The 20,516-nt window shown below is 37.7% G+C and overlaps 1 pseudogene; it reads left to right on the plus strand.

The window, feature by feature from the left end:
* Positions 1-8,955: 8,955 nt before the first annotated feature.
* On the plus strand, positions 8,956-15,474 carry LOC110567745 (AN1-type zinc finger protein 1-like; annotated as a pseudogene).
* The last annotated feature ends 5,042 nt before the right edge of the window (positions 15,475-20,516 follow it).

The following is a 20,516-nucleotide window of genomic DNA, read 5'->3' on the forward strand; positions in this document are numbered from 1 at the left end:
ATGTGGAAAAAATAAAAGAAATAAGCAAATACTTTGCAACTCCTAATACATTTGAAAAATGTGAAATGGCTTTGAAATTTATATACTAAGCTTTAGGTTTTATAAAATATGTAGTATCTTTATTTTCTATAAATTATTTCAATATTTTCATGAACCCAGATTCCAGGGAAGAATGGACATAAACTTGTTAATTAGGAGTATCTCACTCTCTTCAAGGTAAAGAGTCTCTTTTCTTTAAAACTATCTGTTTTGGGTAAATGCTCAGTCTGTATAATTTTCTGACATCTTTTCCTTCCCAAGATAGTGCCTGGATATAGTTGACCAAAGAAATTCTGCATTGTTTCGTGAGGGGAACCAAAAGGCTCATATGTGACAGGTTCCTTGTACCTTACCCTAGCTCTTCAGTGTCCTGTACTAGCAAGCTCTGCTTCTGGTGAAACTTCTGGTCCATGTTCTCAGTCTGGGGATTACTGGTAAGGAGGTTAGCCAGCTTCCATGTGAGTAGCCTTTTCCTCAGCCTTTGCCGGTGCTTCTGGCCCTTTAAGATGGGGCTGGGCCTTCCAAGTGACTCCTCTCTTGGGCCATGTGTCCACAAGTTCTCAACCACGTTTTTTGCTCTGTTTCTTCTGTAGTGATGCATCGACAATCTTGCTAATCAACTATCTTCTGCATTTTTACCCAGGACACATAGGAACTTCTATATCCTATACAAGCTGAGCACCATCTCTGGCTATCTATCTACTTGGCAAATTCCTTCTGTTGTTTCCACTCTGAAGAGGTTGTCTCATTTTTTTTTTTCAGATGGGGTCTCACTCTGTCACCCAGAATGAAGTGGCGTGACTGCGGGTCACTGCAGCCTTGACCTCCCAGTCTCGTTATCTTCCCACATCAGCCTCCTAAGTAGCTAGGCCTTTAGGCATGCGTCACCACATCTGGCTAATTTTATTTTAGTTTTTGTAGAGATGAGGTGTCCCTGTGTTACCAGGGCTGGTCTCACACTCCTGGTTCAAGTGATCCTCCCTCCTTGGCCTCCCAAAGTGTTGGGATTACAGGTGTGAGCTACTATGTCTGGCTGATTGTCTCATTTTGATGTAGAAACATCTGGAATGATTTCCCACCTGAGCGTGAAAACATGTAAGCACTCCACTAAATCCAGAGGTTGCATTTTGGGAGGAGGAATAGGGAAAAGATAAAGGAGATATTTTAAACTGAAAGAGAAAATCTGAAATCAGAAGAGAATGAGCTACTTTAAATTGGCTACTATGCTTTATCCCTGTCTTCCTTCATTGCTCACAGGAATGGGTACCCAGGAACAATATTGGATTTGTGATAGAAAACAAAAAAAACCTTGCATATTTTGCACATCTCAATGGTAGTTATTAAATTTTTGACCTCATTACACTTGAAATATTTTCAGATTACTTGCATCAATTGTGAATCTTGTTGCCCAGAAGCTGTCTCCCTTTAGGGAGAGGGGAGGGCAGATTCCATTATCTAGAACAAAGGAGTCAATCAGCTTGCAGGTTCATAACTGACTTTTTTGGAGCATCTGGAAAAACACTAATATGATGGCAAGAATTCATTACATGTGAAAAGATGTTTCTGTTTTTTGAGACAGGGTCTTGGGCTGTCAAACAGGTTGCAGTGTAGAGGTGCCATCATGGTTTACTGCAACCTTGACTCCCTGGGCTCAGTTGATTCTTCCACCTCAGCCTCCCAAGTAGCTGAGACTACAGGCACACATCACCACGCCCAGCCAGTTTTTGTATTTTTTTTGTAGAGATGAGGTTTTGCCATGTTGCCCAGGCTGTTCTCAGACTCCTGGGCTCAATCGATCCACCCACCTTGTTTTTCCTAAGTGCTGGAATTATTGGTGTGAGCCATTGCACCCGGCCAGTGAAAAGATATTTCTAAACAAACAAAACACGAACAAATAAAGCAAACAATTCTGTTTATGTATTAAAAGCCAGGCTTAGAGCACTAAATAGGAGTTCCATTAAAAGCGGAGAAAACAAAGAATATAAGGCTTGGAAGCCTCTACGAGTTAAGAAGAGAAGAAAGGCTTCTGCATAGGAGATCAGGAGGGGAAAACAGGTTGGGTCAAAAGGTCACATGGTAGTATTCCTATATATACTCCACTTAGGACCAAATATTGAGGATCAGAAAAGGTGGTGGTACAATAGACAGGTATAGAAAAACCAGAGGCCATTAGAGTTAGTGACCTGCTTCTTTAGGCATTCCCTGTGGATGAGAGGCCTCTCCAATTTGACTCACATTCAGAAAGGGCCACCCCTAACATGATGTAGGAATAAGAAAACAACATTGGAAGAAATATGGTCTTCATGAGTCTCTCGAGAAAATCGAGAATGTCCAGTGTACTCCATGTGGGGACACAGAAGACAGCAGAGTACAGAACAGGTAGACCTGCTATGGGGCTGCTTTGGCAAAGCACAAGTTGACTCTAAAGTAGAGGGTCCTGGATTGATGGTGTAATCCAAGAGCAAGATGGAGGATGTGAATGAGACTTAGAGCATCTGCAACCTTAGAAAGAGCTAAGGTGTGGCTGATGGTACCTAGAAAACAGACCAAGAAATTGATCACCTGTGCATTTCAAAATTGGAGGCCAGTAAGTTTCAGAGGCTAACCCAAGATCACACACGTAGACTCAAGGTGCCTCCCTCATTTATTTAAGAATATGTTAAGGGAGGGAAGTTCAAACTTTCCCTCTGAAGGTTAGTGTCTAAGTCTGTTAAAATTTATTGATGGTAGACAGGTTAGCAGGAATAAAAGGCATACAAATTTATTTCATGTGCATAAGCATGGGGGAATCACAGGAGAATGATTGCATGATAACCCAATGAGGCACAGACACTTATGTACTCTGCTTCATAGGGGAAGGGGAAGACAGAACTATAGACAATTCCTTTGAGGAGTAGTAAGTGATTATTAGGGAAAATGAATGGACCAGGAAGACAGAAACTAACTTGTAAATAATTCTGTTTGGAATTCAAATGGTCCTGAGGGGGAGGCATTATCTTGAGAAAAAGTCCATTCCCTAGTCTTTTTTTCTGGCATAGGTAATGCGATAATGAAAAGCAGTTGTATTCTCTTTGGCTAGTTAAATCATTTATGAAACTAATTTTAATTGACACATAATAATTGTACATATTTAGAGGATACAGTGTGATTTTTGTTTTTTTGTGATCTTGCTTTGTTGCCCATGCTGGAGTGCAGTGGCACCATTGTACATATTCATTGTACATAGCTCATTTGTAATCGTGAACTCCTGGGCTCAAGGTGTCCTTCTGCCTCAGCTTCTTGAGTAGCTGGGACTTTAGACACATGCCAACATGCCTGGAATAATTTTTACATTTTTTTGTAGAGAAGGGATCTCACTGTGTTGCTCAGGCTGGTCTTGAACTCCTGGCCTCCAGCGATCTTCCCACCTCAGTCTCCCAAATTGCCAGACAGGTGTGAGCCATCATGCCTGGTCTGTGTAATATTATGATACATGTATACAATGTATAATGACCAAATCAGGGTGATTAGCATTTCCATCTCCTTAAGCATTTATTATTTTTTTGTTTTGGAAACATTCAACATCCTGTCTTCTACATACTTGAAAATATGCAGTAAGGTATTATTAACTATAGTCACCTTAAAGAGCTGTAGAAAACTAGAACTTATTCCTCCTCTCTAGCTGTAATTTTGTATCTATTAACCAACTTCTTATCATTCTCTCTCTCCTACCCTTCCTAGCCTCTAATAACCACTATTCTGTCCTTTGCTTCTATGAGGTTGACTTTTTAAGCTTCCACCTATGAGTTAGAATATAGAGTATTTATCTTTCTGTGCTTGACCTATTTCACTTAATATGATGCCCTCTAGTCTTATCCCTGTTGCTGTGAATGACAGAATTTCATTTTTTAATGGTTGAGTAGTATTTCAGTGTGTACATATGCCACATTTTAAAAATCAGTTCACCAATTGATGGACCCTTAGGTTGGTTCCATATCTTGGCCATTGTCAGTAGTGCTGCAGTAAGCATGGGAATGCAGATATATTTTTGACATACTAATATCCTTTTTTGGGATAAATACCCATTAATGGAATTCCTGGGTTGTATGGTCATTCCATTTTTAGTTTTTTCAGCAGCCTTTATACTGTTTCTATAATGAATTTATTAATTTGCATTCCTACCAACAACGTATAAGAGTTCATGGCCAGGCATGATGGCTTATGCCTGTAATCCCAGCACTTTGGGAGGCTGAAGTGGGAGGATTGCTTGAGCCCAGGAGTTTGAGACTGTCCCTTCTCCTCATCCTCACTAGCATTTGTTATTGTTTTGTTGTTTTTGGTCATTTTGCTAATTGACATTCTAACTAAGGTGAGATGATATCTCACTGTGGTTTTGATTTGCATTTTTATGATGATCAATGTTGTTGAACATGTTTTTCACATAACCTGTTGGTCATTTATATGTCTTCTTTTGAGAAATGTCTATTCATATTCTTTGCCCACCTTTTAATGAGATGATGATTATTTTTTTTAATGCTATCTGAGTTCCTTGTATATTCTGTTAGTCTCTTGTTGAATAAATGGTTTGCAAATATTTTATGCCATTTTACAGGTTGTCTATTCACTCTGTTGATTTTGTCATTCACTGCATAGCAGCTTATTTTATATAATCCCACTTGTCTATTTTTGCTTTTGCTGCCTGTGCTTTTTAGGTCTTATCTACAAAAATTTTGCCCAGAACAAATAACCTATATCATTTTCTCTATGTTTCTTCTAGTAAAAGGCATACAAATTTATTTAATATGCATAAGCATCGGGAAATCACAGGAGAATGATTACATAACCCAGTGAGGCACATATGCTCATATACCCTTCTTCATATGGAAAGGGAAAGATGGAGATTCAGGTCTTAAATTTAATTCTTTAATTAAATTAGAAGTTTACACAATAACCCAGTGAGGTACAGATGCTTAAATATGCTTCTTTATAGAGGAAGGGGAAGATGGAGTTTCAGGTCTTAAATTTAATTCTTTAATACATTTTGAGTTGATTTTTGTATATGATGAGAAATAAAAATCTAGTTTTAATCTTCTGCATATGGATGTCCAGTTTTCTCAACACCGTTTATTGAAGAAGATATCAGTTACCCAAAGTGTGTTCTTGGCACCTTTCTTGAAAATCAGGTGGCTGTAAATACGTAAATTTATTTCTCAGTTCTCTCTTCTGTACCATTGGTCTATGTGACTGTGTTCCTTTCTTCTTCTCTGTTGTGGTTTGGTGGCTTTCTGTAGTGATAAGGTCTGATTTATTTCTCTTGCTCATATATGTCTGCTATAGCAGTGAATTTTATATATTTGTGTCTTTTTATGATGGTATTTACTGTTCTTTCACTTTCAGATGTAGGACTCCCTTAAGCATTGCTTGTGAGGCAAGTCTAGTGATGAATTCTCTCAGTATTTGTTGTCTGAGAGAGACTTTGTTTCTTTTTCATTTCTGAAAGATAGCTTGCTGGTTAAAGCATTCCTGGCTTAGTTTTTTGTTTTTTAAAGCACTCTGAATATATCAACCTATTTTCTCCTGGCCTGTAAGATTTCTGCTGTTAGTTTAATGAAAATCCTTTTATACATAACTTGACAATTTTCTCTTGCTCTTTTTTAGAATTCTCTTTTTGTCTTTCACTTTTGACAGTTTGACTATAGTGTGCTTCAGAGAGATATTTTTTGGGTTGACTCTATTTGAGCTTCCTCAATCTGGATGTCCATATTTCTGTCAAGATTTAGTAAGTTTTCAGGTATTATTTTATAAAATTGGTTTTCTATGTCCTTTGCTATATATTTTCCTTTTGAAATTACCTTAGTGTGAATATTTGTTCTTTTAATGGTGTCTCATAAGTCCTACAAACTTTTTATATATATTTTTTGTCTGATTGGGTTATTATAAAAGGCCTGTATTTTGAAACTTTCTGAACCTGTCTTCAAGTTCAGAAATTCTTTGTTATGCTTGATCTAGTCCAAGGTTGAAGCTCTTAATTATATGTTTTATTTCATTCATTGAATTCTTCATTTCTGAGATTTCTATTTGCTTCTTTTTAAATGATATCTATTTCTGTTAAATTTCTCAGTCAGATTATGTATTGTTTTTCTGATTTTGTTGTCTACCTGTATTTTTTTTGTGTCTCATGAAGTGCCCTTAAAATCATTATTTTAAATTCCTTCTCAGATACGTATGAATGTATGAAAGTACATTCCCTTTTCTTTAGGGTTGGTTCCTGGAGAGTCATTGTGTTCCTTTTAAGGTGTCATCTTTCCTTGCTTTTTTATGTTGTTTTTTTGTGTGTATGTGTCCCTTCATTGATATCTATGCATCTGGTGGAACAGCTGCGTATTACAATTTTATGGAGTATTTTTGTAGAGGAAACTTTTTCATGCAGATGTGTCCTACAGTATCAGTTGGGTAGAATGTTTTGGCTTTGGTTCTAGGTGGATGCTATAGTATAGTCTCCATGTGATTTATTTGTCTGGCTGTAATAAATATCAGTTATGTCTGTGAGTGCCTCACTGTCCTAAGGACTGCAGGTGTTTGTTGTTGTCGTCATTAACAATGGTGGGTGCTGAGCAAACTGATACTTTTGTTCTGGCAGGTGTACATAATGCATGGTGTCTTCACTGGTTGTGGTGGGTGGGGTCTCCTTGGTGATAGACACTACATGTGCTGGTCTTTGGGCCTTGGGGGACACATTCATTGGTTCCCTCAGTCTTGGGGATGGTCTACTTGCTGTGTTGAGTCTCTTGTCTTTTTAGGGTACAGGGTGCTTCATAGGCTCATGTGCTATTGTCATGGTTGTACTTCCTGGTGTAGCTGGGGATATAGTGTTGCAGTATTTTGCGTGGGCATGTTAAATTGATGGTGGGCCTCAAGGATGTGGAGATGAGGGGTCTGGTGGCCTCCAGTATAGGATACACTCTAGCTCTGTTCTCAGAATGACACCATGCTGTAGCATTTTGGGTCTTGGCAAGTAGGGGAGACCAAACATGAATTCCTTTTCTAGAGCAATGAAGCCATATGGACTCTAGGCAACTTCCTATACTAATCTCAGGGCCTATGAGAACTGGGACCCTCCTGTAGCTAGGAATGCAGTAATCCACGCTGGCAATGGGGATCTTCCACTTTCCTTTTCTTAGCAGTGGAGAGTCCCTCCTGGCTCTGAGCCAATCCTGGTTGAATCCTTCATTTCCCTCTCAATGCTGTCCTCCCCCTGGTTCAGTTTTAAAGTAGATAAAGGAATATCAGTATAGAGCCTCTTCCAGCATCTGCTGACCTTCAAGGGCCTTTAATTTAAAATAATCAACACATAAGGATATTGTATTTTGGGGGTAAAATTTCCTGAATTTTATGAAGGGTGAAGTTCTTTCAAGTTTTCAAGTATAATTGATTGCATCTGAAGTAGAGGGGGCAGGGAGAAATTATACAGCACTTGATATTGGATCTCAGAAGACAAAAGTTTTTCAAAATGGACTAAATTTACTATTATAAAAGTAAATACCCTGAGATACCTTTAGTTAGAAAGTGTTAATTATTTCTTCTTACTACCTAGAAGGATGGAGGCTCAAAATTAAGATGAGTTTAGTTACAGGAAAGAAAGGAAAGGCGAGTAACATCAGACTAGATAATTCGGACAAATATTCCCACTGGACACTACTAATACATATGTATGTATATGTATGTATGATATATATGTATAGAGATATATATTAGTTATGTTATATACATACATATACATATATCTGTAACTGAAGGCATCTAACTAAAGGCATATATATATACGTGTGTGTGTGTGTGTATATACACATTCTCCAAATAAATAAATAAATAAATAAATAAATATATATATATATACACATTCTCCAAATATATATATATAAATGAACAATTACTGGACTGACATCATGCAGGGCAGTCTGAGAACACTGAAGTTTCACCTTAAGGATATTTGCTTATTTGATGTTAGCAGTTGATAAGCTGAGGGGTATTTTGGGTAGTCAAGAGTGCAATAGTCAGAGTCTGGGATCACATGTGTGGGGTTTCCAAATGATCACTTATTTTATTAGCATAAAAACATCTCCATTCTTGAACTTGGATTAAGATGTTCCTAGACTTTAGGAACCCAGCAGAAGAAAATAAAGGTACTTTCAGGAGAAAAATAATATTATTTGTGGTCTATAATAGTTTCTATAAATATGTTTTCAAATAAGACATATAACACACAATCAAAGAAAACAAAGGGACAAAATAAGTTGGGAAAACCAGAAGAAAAATCAAGAAACATAAAGAAACCCTTAGAGACCTGGAGATTGGAATGATCAGATAAAATCTATAAAACAATGATGTTTACTATGTTTATGAACAGAGAGGCCAAACCTGAAAAATTTGCCAGAAAACTAGCAGCTATAAAAAGTGACATTTTGTAATATATTTTACAAATATTTGAAGAGATAATGGCTGAGATTTTTAGAACTGATGAAAGACATCAATACACAGAAATCCAATGAATCTCATGGTAGTTGAATGAAAAGAAAAGTAAATCTAGACACTTTATAGAGAAATTGCATAAAAAAACCAAATAGAAAATCTTTACAGTAGCTATACAAACAAGACAGACTGCCATCAAAAAAGAAACAATTGGATTAACAAATGGACTCTCAAGAACTCTGCAGGCCAGAAAACAGTGGAATGACATCTTCAAGGTGCTGAAAAGTATGACAACTGAAATATAAGCTCTCCAAATAAAAATATCCTTTGGATATAAGAAAACAGTATAGATACAGAAATTTTCAGATCAACAGAAACTGAAACAATCACAATGAAAGAAATTTCAATGGATATTTTTTAGGTTGAAGGAAAATTACCCTGGATGGAAGATCAGAGGTATAGAAAGAAATGGAGAGCAAAGAAAGAGGTAAGTTTAAATCATTATGGTTTAAAATAATGATAAGACTGTGTATGGCATTTAGAATTCTATCTATCTATCTATCTATCTATCTATCTATCTATCTATCTATCTATCTTCTATCTTTATCTGTCTAAGATATTGTGATTTATAATAGCAAATATCCATTTGGTCTTCAACCCAATTTTCTGGCACAGCTCCTAAAATCCTTGGGATCTCTAACGTGATGTGTCCTCTTGTATGCTAATGAGATGAGTGATGGGTAGGGGCTCCTGGATAGCCTCTAGATGAGGGATGATTGCTAGGGAATCCAACCAGCTCACTCCAGGAGGGGAGAGGGAATAAAGGTAGAGTTGATCACCTATAGCCAGTGATTTAATTGATCGTGCCTACAAAGTGAAGCTTTGAAAAAATAAAATACCCCAAGGGCAGAGGTTCAGAGAGCTTTTGGACACATTGGGCTGCTAGAAAGGTGATGTACCTGGAAAGAACATGAAAGCTCTGTACCCCTTCCCCCATACCTTGTCTCATGCATCTCATCCATCCGTATTCTTTTTAGTATCTGTTGTGGGTGCCACTGGTCGGGGCCAGTATCACAAGTGGTAAAAGAATTTATCAAGATAGATGTGGAGAAAGACAGAAAGATTTATTAGAGGGAAAGTGTGTTGCAAGGAAGCAGTACAGCAGAGAAGGGGATGTCTGGAAAGAGGCAGGAGCTGGAGGGAAGTTTTATAAGGTCATACTAGAGGGGATTTGTGCAGACAAGGTGTACAGATAAGGTTATGCTAGTGGGGCTACATGTGGAATGAGGTATTTGGAAACAGGATGTTGTGCCAGCAGGTTGTCTGTGATTAGCTGTCTCTCAGAACAATTGTTCTTCCCCACCTCGAGCTCCTTTCTTGCTGTTACTTACTTATCTTATTAGGACTCCACTGTATCTTTTATAATAAATTAGTAAATGGAAGTAAAGCACTTTTTTGAGTTCTGTGAGATGCTTTAGCAAGTGACTGAACCCAAGGAGAGGGTCTTGAAAAACCCTAATTTATAGCTTATCAATCAGTAGATCCAGAAGCCAGGATTTGTGATTGGGATCAGAACTAGGGCAGTTCTGTGGAGCTGAGCCCTTAACCCGTGGGATCTGACACTATCTTTAGGTAGATAGTATCAGAATTGAACTAAAGTATTGACAAGACATTAGCTGGTATTACAAAATTACTTGGTGTGGGGGAAACCCATAAATCCGGTCACAGAAGTGTTTTGTGTTGGATATGGACTGTATCTCTCTCTCTCTCTCTCTTTCTCCATCTATCTAGAAAAATAAAATACATCACATGAACAAATATGTAAATTAAAAAGAGGGTAAATGTAGTAAAGTATTCTTTTTTTTTTTTTTGAGACAGAGTCTCACTCCAGACTGGAGTGCAGTCACTCAATCTCAACTCACTGCAACCTCCACCTCCCGGGTTCAAGTGATTCTCCCACCTCAGCCTCCCAGGTAGCTGGGACTACAAGGGTGTGCCACCACACCTGACAAATTTTTGTGTTTTTAGTAGAGGCGGGGTTTCACCATGTTGTTTAGACTGGTCTTGAACTCCTGACCTAAAGTGATCCACCCACCTTGGCCTCCCAGAGTGCTGGGATTACAGGTGTAAGCCACTGCATCCGGCCAATGTAGTAAAGTATTTTTTCCTTCCTTCCTTCCTTCCTTCCTTCCTTTTTTTCCTTCTTTTTTTTTTGGAGTCTTCTATTAGATATGCATAGTTGTGTTCTTACCGTCTCTTCTACCCTTTTGAAATTCCAGTTGGTGCTTCGTGTTCAGTAATTATGAGTTTACCTTGATTTCCCAGAAGTCATCTCATAACTAACTGTTCAAATAAATTCACCAGTATAGCTTATTTTAGAAATTATATGTTCTGTTTAATTCTACAGTTTATCAATGGCCAAAAGTGCACTGTGAATTTCATCCTTTTGGGTTCAATTCTCTATTGAAATAAACGGTGAGACAGTAAGAGAGACAAAGGCCTGACTCCTGTGGCCATTAAGTGAATTGGTTATGGCTGAAATGTTGCCTTGGGAAGGATGGCTCTTGCTTCAATGGTCTGTTATTATCACTAGCTCTGCAGTGGAAGCTTCTGAAGAATTTTAATGTTTTAAAAATCCTATTTCTAAAATGAAAAATCTAATTTGAATTCTAGAATCATAAACCATTAGAAAAACATCTGGTAAATATTTAGTGTCTGGTTTCTCCTGCTGCATTACATCTTTCAGGTGGAAATGGAGTGAGAGGCAGTGCATGGAAAGAGCATTGATCATACCACTCCTTGAGGAGTGATTTTTTTTTTTTCCCAATGTGTTTTCTGCTTTCTGTGCATCTGAAAATAGAGGCTCCCCAAAGTCAAAAACATAAGTTAGGAAAAGGGTTTATCTCATATTAAGGAAAAAGTTATGTATGACTACAATAAACTTATACTTGTTCTTTGCGTGTGTGTGTGTGTGCGCGCGCGCGTGCGCGCGTGTGCTGTAATTCTTGGAGAGACTCTGTAAATTGATCTGATTCCATTGTTTGAACTAGGGAGGAACAAGTACACTGGCATGTAACCATTACGATTGAACATCCTTCATCAGAAATGCTTGGGACCAGAAGTGTCTCGGATTTCAATTTTTTTTCTGATTTTGGGATATTTTCATTATACTGATTGATCATCCCAAATCCAACAGTCTGAAATCCTAAATGCTCCAATGAGCATTTCTTTTGAGCGTCATGTTGGTGCTCAAAAAGTTACAGGCTTAGAAGCATTTCAAATTTTAGATTTTGAGTTTGTAATGCTCAACCTGATCAATAAGCTAAAGCCTGATGAGGAGGAGATGCTTAAATACCATTTGAAGGCAGATATTCAAGGCCCCTCAGGCATCTCGTTCCTGTCTGAGATGCTTCTTTGGCTCTATATTGCTCTACCTTGAGCTTGAATTATTTCCTCTTCTCTTTTTAATATTAAAAATTTCATTTTTTTCTTGTATTAAAAGTAATAATGCTTATGGGGTAGAAAATTATCAACATAAACAATAAGGCCTGGGTGCAGTGGCTCACATCTATAATCTCAGCACTTTGGGAAGCTGAGGCGGGAGGATTGCTTGAAGCCAGGAGTTTGAGACCAGCCTGGACAACAAAGGGAGACCCCAACTGCTAAAAAAAAAAATCGAAAAATTAGTCAGGCACGGTGACACATGACTGTAGTCCCAGCTACTCAGGAGGCTTAGGTGAAAGGATCATTTGAGCCCAGGAGTTAGATACTGCAGTGAGCTATGATGCAGCCTGGGTGACAGAGCAAGACCCTGGGTCAAAAAACAAGCAAACAAAAACAAAGACAAAACTACACAGTAATACAAGGTTCATTATAATGGAGAAATTACACCGAGTTATAGCTTTGTTATCATTTTGGAGTGTTCTTACATATAAAAAATTTACGTATATACACATTACACACACACACACACACACACACACACACCCCTATATAGAGTATACCAGTGGTTCTTAAACTTGAATGTACATTAAAAATCATTATCAGTGTGCCTTATATAAGAAAAATTATTGAAACTCCAATCACTTAGACAATACTTAAAGAATAGTTCTTACCTTAAAAGATTAATAGTACAAATTTATTTTTAAGCTAAGAGTGAAAGTGTATATGCATGTGAATATATTTATGCAATTATTTATCAAATATGTATATAGCTTTATATCTTGATTTTTACTTAATATTATAAGTTTTTCCATGTCATGCAAAGTCTCAGTGATCATCATCTATAATGGCCATAAAAATTTCATCTTGTAAAAATGTAAAACATTATTTATAGTCCTATTGTTGAACATTGATTGTTTCTAATAAATACACTATGATAAAGATAACAAAAAATGTGTATAAAGTTTTATACACATTTCTGATTATTTTCTTAGGATAGATCTCTTACATGTGCACTCAGTAGATCAAAAGAGAAAATGGGCAAAATGTAGATCAAGAAAACAGAAGTTTTCCCAGGAGCCTCATAGCATATTTCCACTTATATCTCATTAATCAGAACAGTGTCAAATGTCACATGGCCACTCCTGACTAGAAGGCAGGAAGAGAGAAGTTGGGTCAGTTAACAAATAAAGTCTATCCCTATGGCTATAGAACATTTTTAGACACCCTTTTTCCTCTTTCTTGGAATACAGTCATCTCTTCCCCAAGTTCGTCAACCCGCAAATCTCATGCTATTACTGCTTCCAGCTTGAAAACCTGGATCTTTGGGTGATAAACAGTTGTCTCCATCCAGTCCAGATATGGTTGCCTAGGGATCAGCAGGTTATAAGCTAAAGCAGTGGTTGAGAATCATTTGCATTGATCCGAATCAGCTCAGAGCTTGTTAAAAACAAATTGCTGAGCCCCATCCAGTATTTCTGATTCAGTAGGTCTGAAGTGAGGCCCACGAGTTTTGTATTTCTAGCAATTGCCGGGTGATGCTACTGGCTTAGAGATTACACATGTTATAAACATAGTACATAGCCATAGTACAATATCATAATCAGAGAATTGACATTAATAGAATCCATTTGCCTTATTCAGACTTTTCCAGTTTTACATGCACTTACTGCATATGTCTGTACTTAGTTCTATGTAATTTTATTACATGTGTAGATTTGTGTAACTACCACCCACAGTCAAGATACAAAGTAGTTCCATCATAAGAATCCTTTCTGATATCCTTTTATAAACACCGTCACCTCCCTCCATCTCATCTCCAACACCTAGCAACTACTACTCTGTTCTCTATCTCGTAATTTTGTCATTTCAGGCATGCTACATAAATGAAACCTATAGTATCTAACCTTTGAAGATTGTTTTATTTTTCACTCAACAAAATCCCCTTGAGATCCATCTACGTTGTTGTGTGTATCAATAGTTTGTTTCTTTTGTTGCTCAATAATAATCTATATATTATTATTACTATTATTTTTGAGACGGAGTCTTGCTCTGTTGCCCAGGCTGGAGTGCAGTGGAATCATCTTGGTTCACTGCAACCTCTGCCTCCTGGGTTTAAGTGACTCTTCTGCCTCAGCCTCCCAAGTAGCTGGAATTACAGGGTTGCATCACCACACCTAGCTAATTTTTGTATTTTTAGTAGAGATGGAGTTTCACCATGTTGGCTTGAACTCCTGACCTCAAGTGATAGACCCACCTCAGCCTCCCAAAGTGCTGGGATTACAGGCCTATATATTATTGTTATGATTTTAACATTTAATATTTTGCAGGACACTTTGGGTTTCCAGTTTTTAGCTATCACAAATAAAGTTGTAATAAATATCCATATGCAGTTTTATTGGTAAATATAACTTTACATTTCTTTAGGTTACATGGCTGAGAGTGCAATTGCTGAGTGCATGGTAATTGCATATTTATTTATAAGACATTAACAGAGTATCCCACCCCCTCAGGCTCTGTCTTGCCCCTTGTGGCACCTGGTAGATGATGGAGTTGGACATCCAGTAGCACTGCCAGGCATAGCACTGCTGGTAGCAAGGTGATTGGAGAATCCCCATCCTTGGTTGCATGAGACCTGAGCCCTGCTTTGCCTCCATGGATAGCAGCAGTGGGTTTTCCTCCATTTGTGTGTTATGGTTGTTTAGGAATGTTTTGCCTTAAATACAAATCCATAGTTGTTCTGAGGTGACGGTAATCAATGAGGACTAAAAACAGATAAAAAGATATCTTACCCATTAATTCAAGGACTGTGCTGAATGAGAACTTGTGGATATTAGGTGTACTTACTGTAAGAAGAATTTTTGCCTGAGACACTGTCATCAGTCAGATCACGAGTATGAAAAACTGGAAATCCAAAAGTCTCCTATGACTGCCTCTCAGAAACTTGTTAAAGATATTATTGATTCCAAGGCAGGAGAAACAGTAAGTGAACAACAGAAAAATACAAAAAATTGTGAAACAGCTGCAAGGTTGCATTGATAAAATTAAAGTTGCATGCTGATGGGGATGAGTCATTGACATAGTATGTCTCATGTAAGCAACGTAAAGCCGGACTTTGTTTTTTTTAAATCTAGTTTGAGAGTATCTCTTTTATAAATAGAAAGAATTTTACTTTCAGGTTTTTAACCTAAAGGGAGCAAAGAGGAGAGAAAACCAATGGTTCTTTTGCCACCCGTGGAGCATTGGAAAGATCATACACTTTCAAGGTGCTCTAGTTAGTCTTAGAAATGATAACAAATTAACAGCTAAGAAATTAAGGTTATGGTTATGTCATATTACTTCAGGAGAAAGCTTGCCCGTGGATCATATTTGGAAACCTGGATTGCTTAAGAGGATTGTCCTTTATATAATGTTGGAAATATTATGTTGGAATATCTTAATGATGAAGAAAAATATTTTTTAGAAATAATGATTCTTACTTGGGATAGTGATTTTAGGACTCAGAAATCACAAGGAAACTTCTATGTACACCAACTTAAAAAATAGAATAAAAATAAAAACATTCTATGTATATGATTGTCAATTTTTTATTACAAATACTATTTTTCATTTTTAAAAGCTGCTTTAAACTTATTTCTATTGTGTCATATTTTATATGATGTTTTCTATTAAGTTTTAAAGTTTATGAACTGATAATTATTAGCAAATTTTTGTATGTAATTATTTTTTATTAGGTTATGCCATAGTAACAACAACAAAGGTGTTATATTTCCCAGTTGGTTAATGTCAGCTATTGATAGTTCCATGTCATCTTCACTCCAGGATTGAAGCTGAAGGAACAACCCCTTTTTAGGACATCATCATTCTTATTTACAGAGGAATAAGGAGATGACAGGCATTTCAATTGGCTCTTAGAAGATACATGCATCATTGTTGTTTTAAGCAAGTCGCATGGTCAAGCCTAGCATCGTGGCTCAAAAAAGCATAGCCTTGTTGAGAAAGCCAGCTGGACAGAACTACCCACCCCCCAGAATGAAGAGGAACTAAAAGCAGGGAAACAGCCCATATGGCAGAACAGGTCCCCCCTGCACAAAGCCCAGCAGGCTAAAAAATTCTCACTCTAGTGTTTCGCACCAAGAACATCAGTTAGAGAGCAACCAGGAACAATCGAGCTCGGCTAGGGGAAGGGAAGCCGCCATTGCAGAAGCCAGCCCAATTTTGCTGAGTAAATAAAAGACACAGCAGCTCCACTGAATCCATGGCAACCCAGCAGAGCCTCTGCAGGCAGACAGAGGAAGGGCCACCTCCCCAAGAAGCTACCTGAGATCAAAACTATATAAATCCAACAAGATGGGAAGAAACCAGCGCAAGAAGAATGAAACCATCAAAAACCAGAACACCTCTCCCCCACCATGAGATCACAACTCCTCACCAGCAAGGAAACAAAGTGAGATGGAGAAAGAATTTGACAAATTGACAGAAGCAGGCTTCAGAAGATGGGTAATAACAAACTACTCTGAGTTAAAGGAACATGTTCTATCCCAATGCAAAGAAACTAAAAACCTTGAAAAAATGTTAGAAGAAATGCTAACGAGAAGATCCAGATTAGAGAAGAACATAAGCGACTTGATGGAGCTGAAAAACACAGCACAAGAACTTCATGAAGCATACACAAGTTTCAATAGCTGAATACATCAAGTAGAAGAAAGGATATCAGAGATTGAAGATCAACTCAATGAAATAAAATGAGAAGGCAAGAAAAGAGAACAAAGAGTGAAAAGAAATGAACAAAGCCTCCAAGAAATATGGGATTATGTGAAAAGACCTAATCTACACTTGATTGGTGTACCGAAAGATGATGGGGAGAATGAATCCAAGCTGGAAAACACTCTTCAGGATGTTATCCAGGAGAACTTCCCTAACCTAGCAAGGCAGGCCAACATTCAAATACAGGAAATACAGAGAGCATCACAATGATACTCCTCTAGAAGAACAACCCCAAGGCACATAATTGTCAGATTCACCAGGGTTGAAATGAAGGAAAAAATACTAAGGGCAGGCAGAGAGAAAGGTCAGGTCACCCACAGAGGGAAGCACGTCAGACTCACAGCAGATCTCTTGGCAGAAACCCTACAAGCCAGAAGAGAGTGGGGGCCAATATTCAACATCTTTAAAGAAAAGAACTTTCAACACAGAATTTGATATCCAGCCAAACTAAGCATCATAAGTGGAGGAGAAATAAAAATCCTTTACAGACAAGCAATTGCTGAGAGATTTTGTCACTACCAGACCTGCCCTACAAGAACTCCTGAAGGAAGCACTAAACACAGAAAGGAAAAACCAATACCAGCCACTGCAAAAAAAGAACCAAATGGTAAAGACCAACAATGCAATGAAGAAATTACACCAACCAAAGTTGCAAAACAACCAACCAGTAACAAAATGGCAGGATTAAATTCATACATAACAATATTAACATTAAATGTAAATGGACTAAATGCCCCAATAAAAAGACACAGACTGGCAAATTGGATAAAAAGTCGAGAACCATTGGTGTGTTGTATTCAGGAGACCAATCTCACATGCAAAGGCACACATAGACTCAAAATAAAGGGATGGAAGAAGATTTACCAAACAAATATAGAGGAAAAAAAAAGCAGCGGTGGCAATCCTAGTCTCTGATAAAATGGACTTTAAACCAACAAAAATCAAAAGAGACAAAGAAGGGCATTACATAATGGTAAAAGGATCAATGCAACAAGAAGAATTAAGTATTCTAAATATATAGGCACCCAATACAGGAGCACCCAGATACATAAAGCAAGTCCCTAATGACCTACAAAGAGACTTAGACTCCCACACAATAATACTGGGAGACTTTAACAGTCCACTGTCAATATTAGACACCAATGAGACAGAAAATCAACAAGAAATCCAGGACTTGAATGCAGATCTGGACCAAGTGAACTTAATAGACATTTACAGAACTCTTCATCCCAAGTCCGCAGAATATACATTCTTTTCAGCAACACATCACACTTACTCTAAAATCGACCACAAAATTGCCAGTAAATCACTCCTCAGCAAATGCAAAAGAATGGAAATTATAACAAACAATCTCTCAGACCACAGTGCAATCAAATTAGAACTCAGGATTAAGAAACTAACTCAAAACCACACAACTTCATGGAAAATGAATAACTGGCTTCTGAATGTCGACTGGATAAACAGTGAAATGAAGGCAGAAATAAAGATGTTCTTCAAAACCAATGAAGACACAACATACCAGAATCTCTGGGACACATTTAAAGCAGTGTCTAGAGGGAAATTCATAGCAATAAATGCCCAAATGAGGAGCAAGGAAAGGTCTAAAATCGACACCCTATCATCAAAATTGAAACAGTTAGAGGAGCAAGATCAAAGAAACTCAAAAGCTAGCAGAAGACAAGAAATAACTAAGATCAGAGCAGATCTGAAGGAGATAGAGACACAAAAATTCTTTAAAAAAATCAACAAATCCAGGAGCTGGTTTTTTGAAAAGATCAACAAAATAGATTGAGCACTAGCCAGCCTAATTAGGAAGAAAAGAGAGAAGAATCAAACAGATGCAATAAAAAATGATAAAGGAGACATCACCTCCTAATCCACAGAAATACAAACTACTATCAGAGATCAGTACAAACAACACTATGCACAAAAACCAGTAAATCTGGAAGAAATGGATAAATTCCTGGACGCTTGCACTCTCCCAAGACTAACCCAGGAAGAAGTTAAAACCCTGAATAGACCAATAACAAGGCCTGAAGTTGAGACAGCAATTAATAGCCTACCAACTAATAAAAGCCCAGGTCCAGACAGGTTTACAGCCGAATTCTACCAGACGTACTAAGAGGAACTGGTACCATTCCTTCTGATACAATTCCAAACAATACAAAGAGAGGGAATCCTCCCCGACTTATTTCATGAGGCCAACATCATCCTAATACCCAAACTGGGCAGAGACACAACAAAAAAAGAAAACTTCAGGCCAATATCCATGATGAACATTGACGTAAAAATCTTCAATAAAATATTGGCAAAAAGAATGCAACAGCAAATCAAAAAGCTTATTGATAATGATCAAGTAGGCTTCCCTGGGGATGCAAATCTCGTTCAACATACACAAGTCAATAAACGTAATCCATCACATAAACAGAATGAAAGACAAAAACCACGATTATCCCAATACATGCAGAGAAGGCCTTCGACAAATTCAACAGCTCTTTATGCTAAAAACTCTCAATAAACTAGGTATCAATGGAACATATCACAAAATAATAAAAGTATCATACTGAACAGGCAAAAACTGGAAGCATTCCCTTTGAAATCTGGCACAAGACAAGGATGCCCTCTCTCACCACTCCTCTTCAATATAGTATTGGAAGTTCTAGCCAGAACAATCAGGCAAGAAAAGAAATAAAAGGTATTCAATTAGGAAAAGAGGAAGCCAAATTGTCTCTATTTGTAGATGACATGATTGTATATTTAGAAGACCCCATTGTCTCAGCCCCAAATCTCCTGAAAGTGATAAGCAACTTCAGCAAAATCTCGGGATACAAAATCAATGTGCAGAAATCACAGGCATTTCTATACACCAATAACAGACAAACAGAAAGCCAAATCAAAAGTGAACTGCCATTCACAGTTGCTACAAAGAGAATAAAATACCTAGGAATACAACTAACAAAGGATGTAAGGGACCTCTTCAAGGAGAACTACAAACTACTGCTCAAGGAGAGGAGACAAACAGATGGAAAAACATTCCATGCTCATGGTTGGGAAGAAGCAATATTGTGAAAATGGCCATACTGCCCAAAGTAATTTATAGATTCAACGCCATCCCCATCATGCTACCAATGACCTTCCTCACAGAACTGGAAAAACCACTTCAAACCTCATATGGAACCAAAAGGGAGCCTGTAAAGCCAAAACAATCCTAAGCAAAAAGAACAAAGCTGGAGGCATCATGCTACCTGACTTCAAACTATACTGCAAGGCTACAGTAATCAAAACAGCATGGTACTGGTACCAAAACAGAGATGTAGACTAATGGAACAGAATAGAGGCCTCAGAAGCAACACCACACATGTATAATCACTTGATCTTTGACAAACCTGACAAAAACAAGCAATGGGGAAAGGATTCCCTATTTAATAAATGGTATTGGGAAATCTGGCTAGCCATGTGCAGAAACCAGAAACTGGACCCTTCCCTGACACCTTACACTAAAATTAACTCCAGATGGATTAAAGATCTCAACATAAGACCTAACACCATAAAAGCCCTAGAAGAAAACCTAGGTAAAACCATTCAGAACTTAGGCGTAGGCAAGGACTTCATGACTGAAACACCAAAAGCATTGGCAACAAAAGCCAAAATAGACAAACAGGATCTAATTAAACTCCAAAACTTCTGCACAGCGAAGGAAACAATCGTCTTAGTGAACAGGTAACCAACAAAATGGGAAAAAGTATTTGCAATCTACCCATCTGACAAAGGGCTAATATCCAGAATCTACAAAAACTAAAACAGATTTACAAGAAAAAAAC

Source organism: Aotus nancymaae, unplaced genomic scaffold (genome assembly GCF_030222135.1).
Source record: "Aotus nancymaae isolate 86718 unplaced genomic scaffold, 86718_ANA_hifiasm-v0.15.2.pri h1tg000108l, whole genome shotgun sequence".
Classification (NCBI taxonomy): domain Eukaryota; kingdom Metazoa; phylum Chordata; class Mammalia; order Primates; family Aotidae; genus Aotus; species Aotus nancymaae.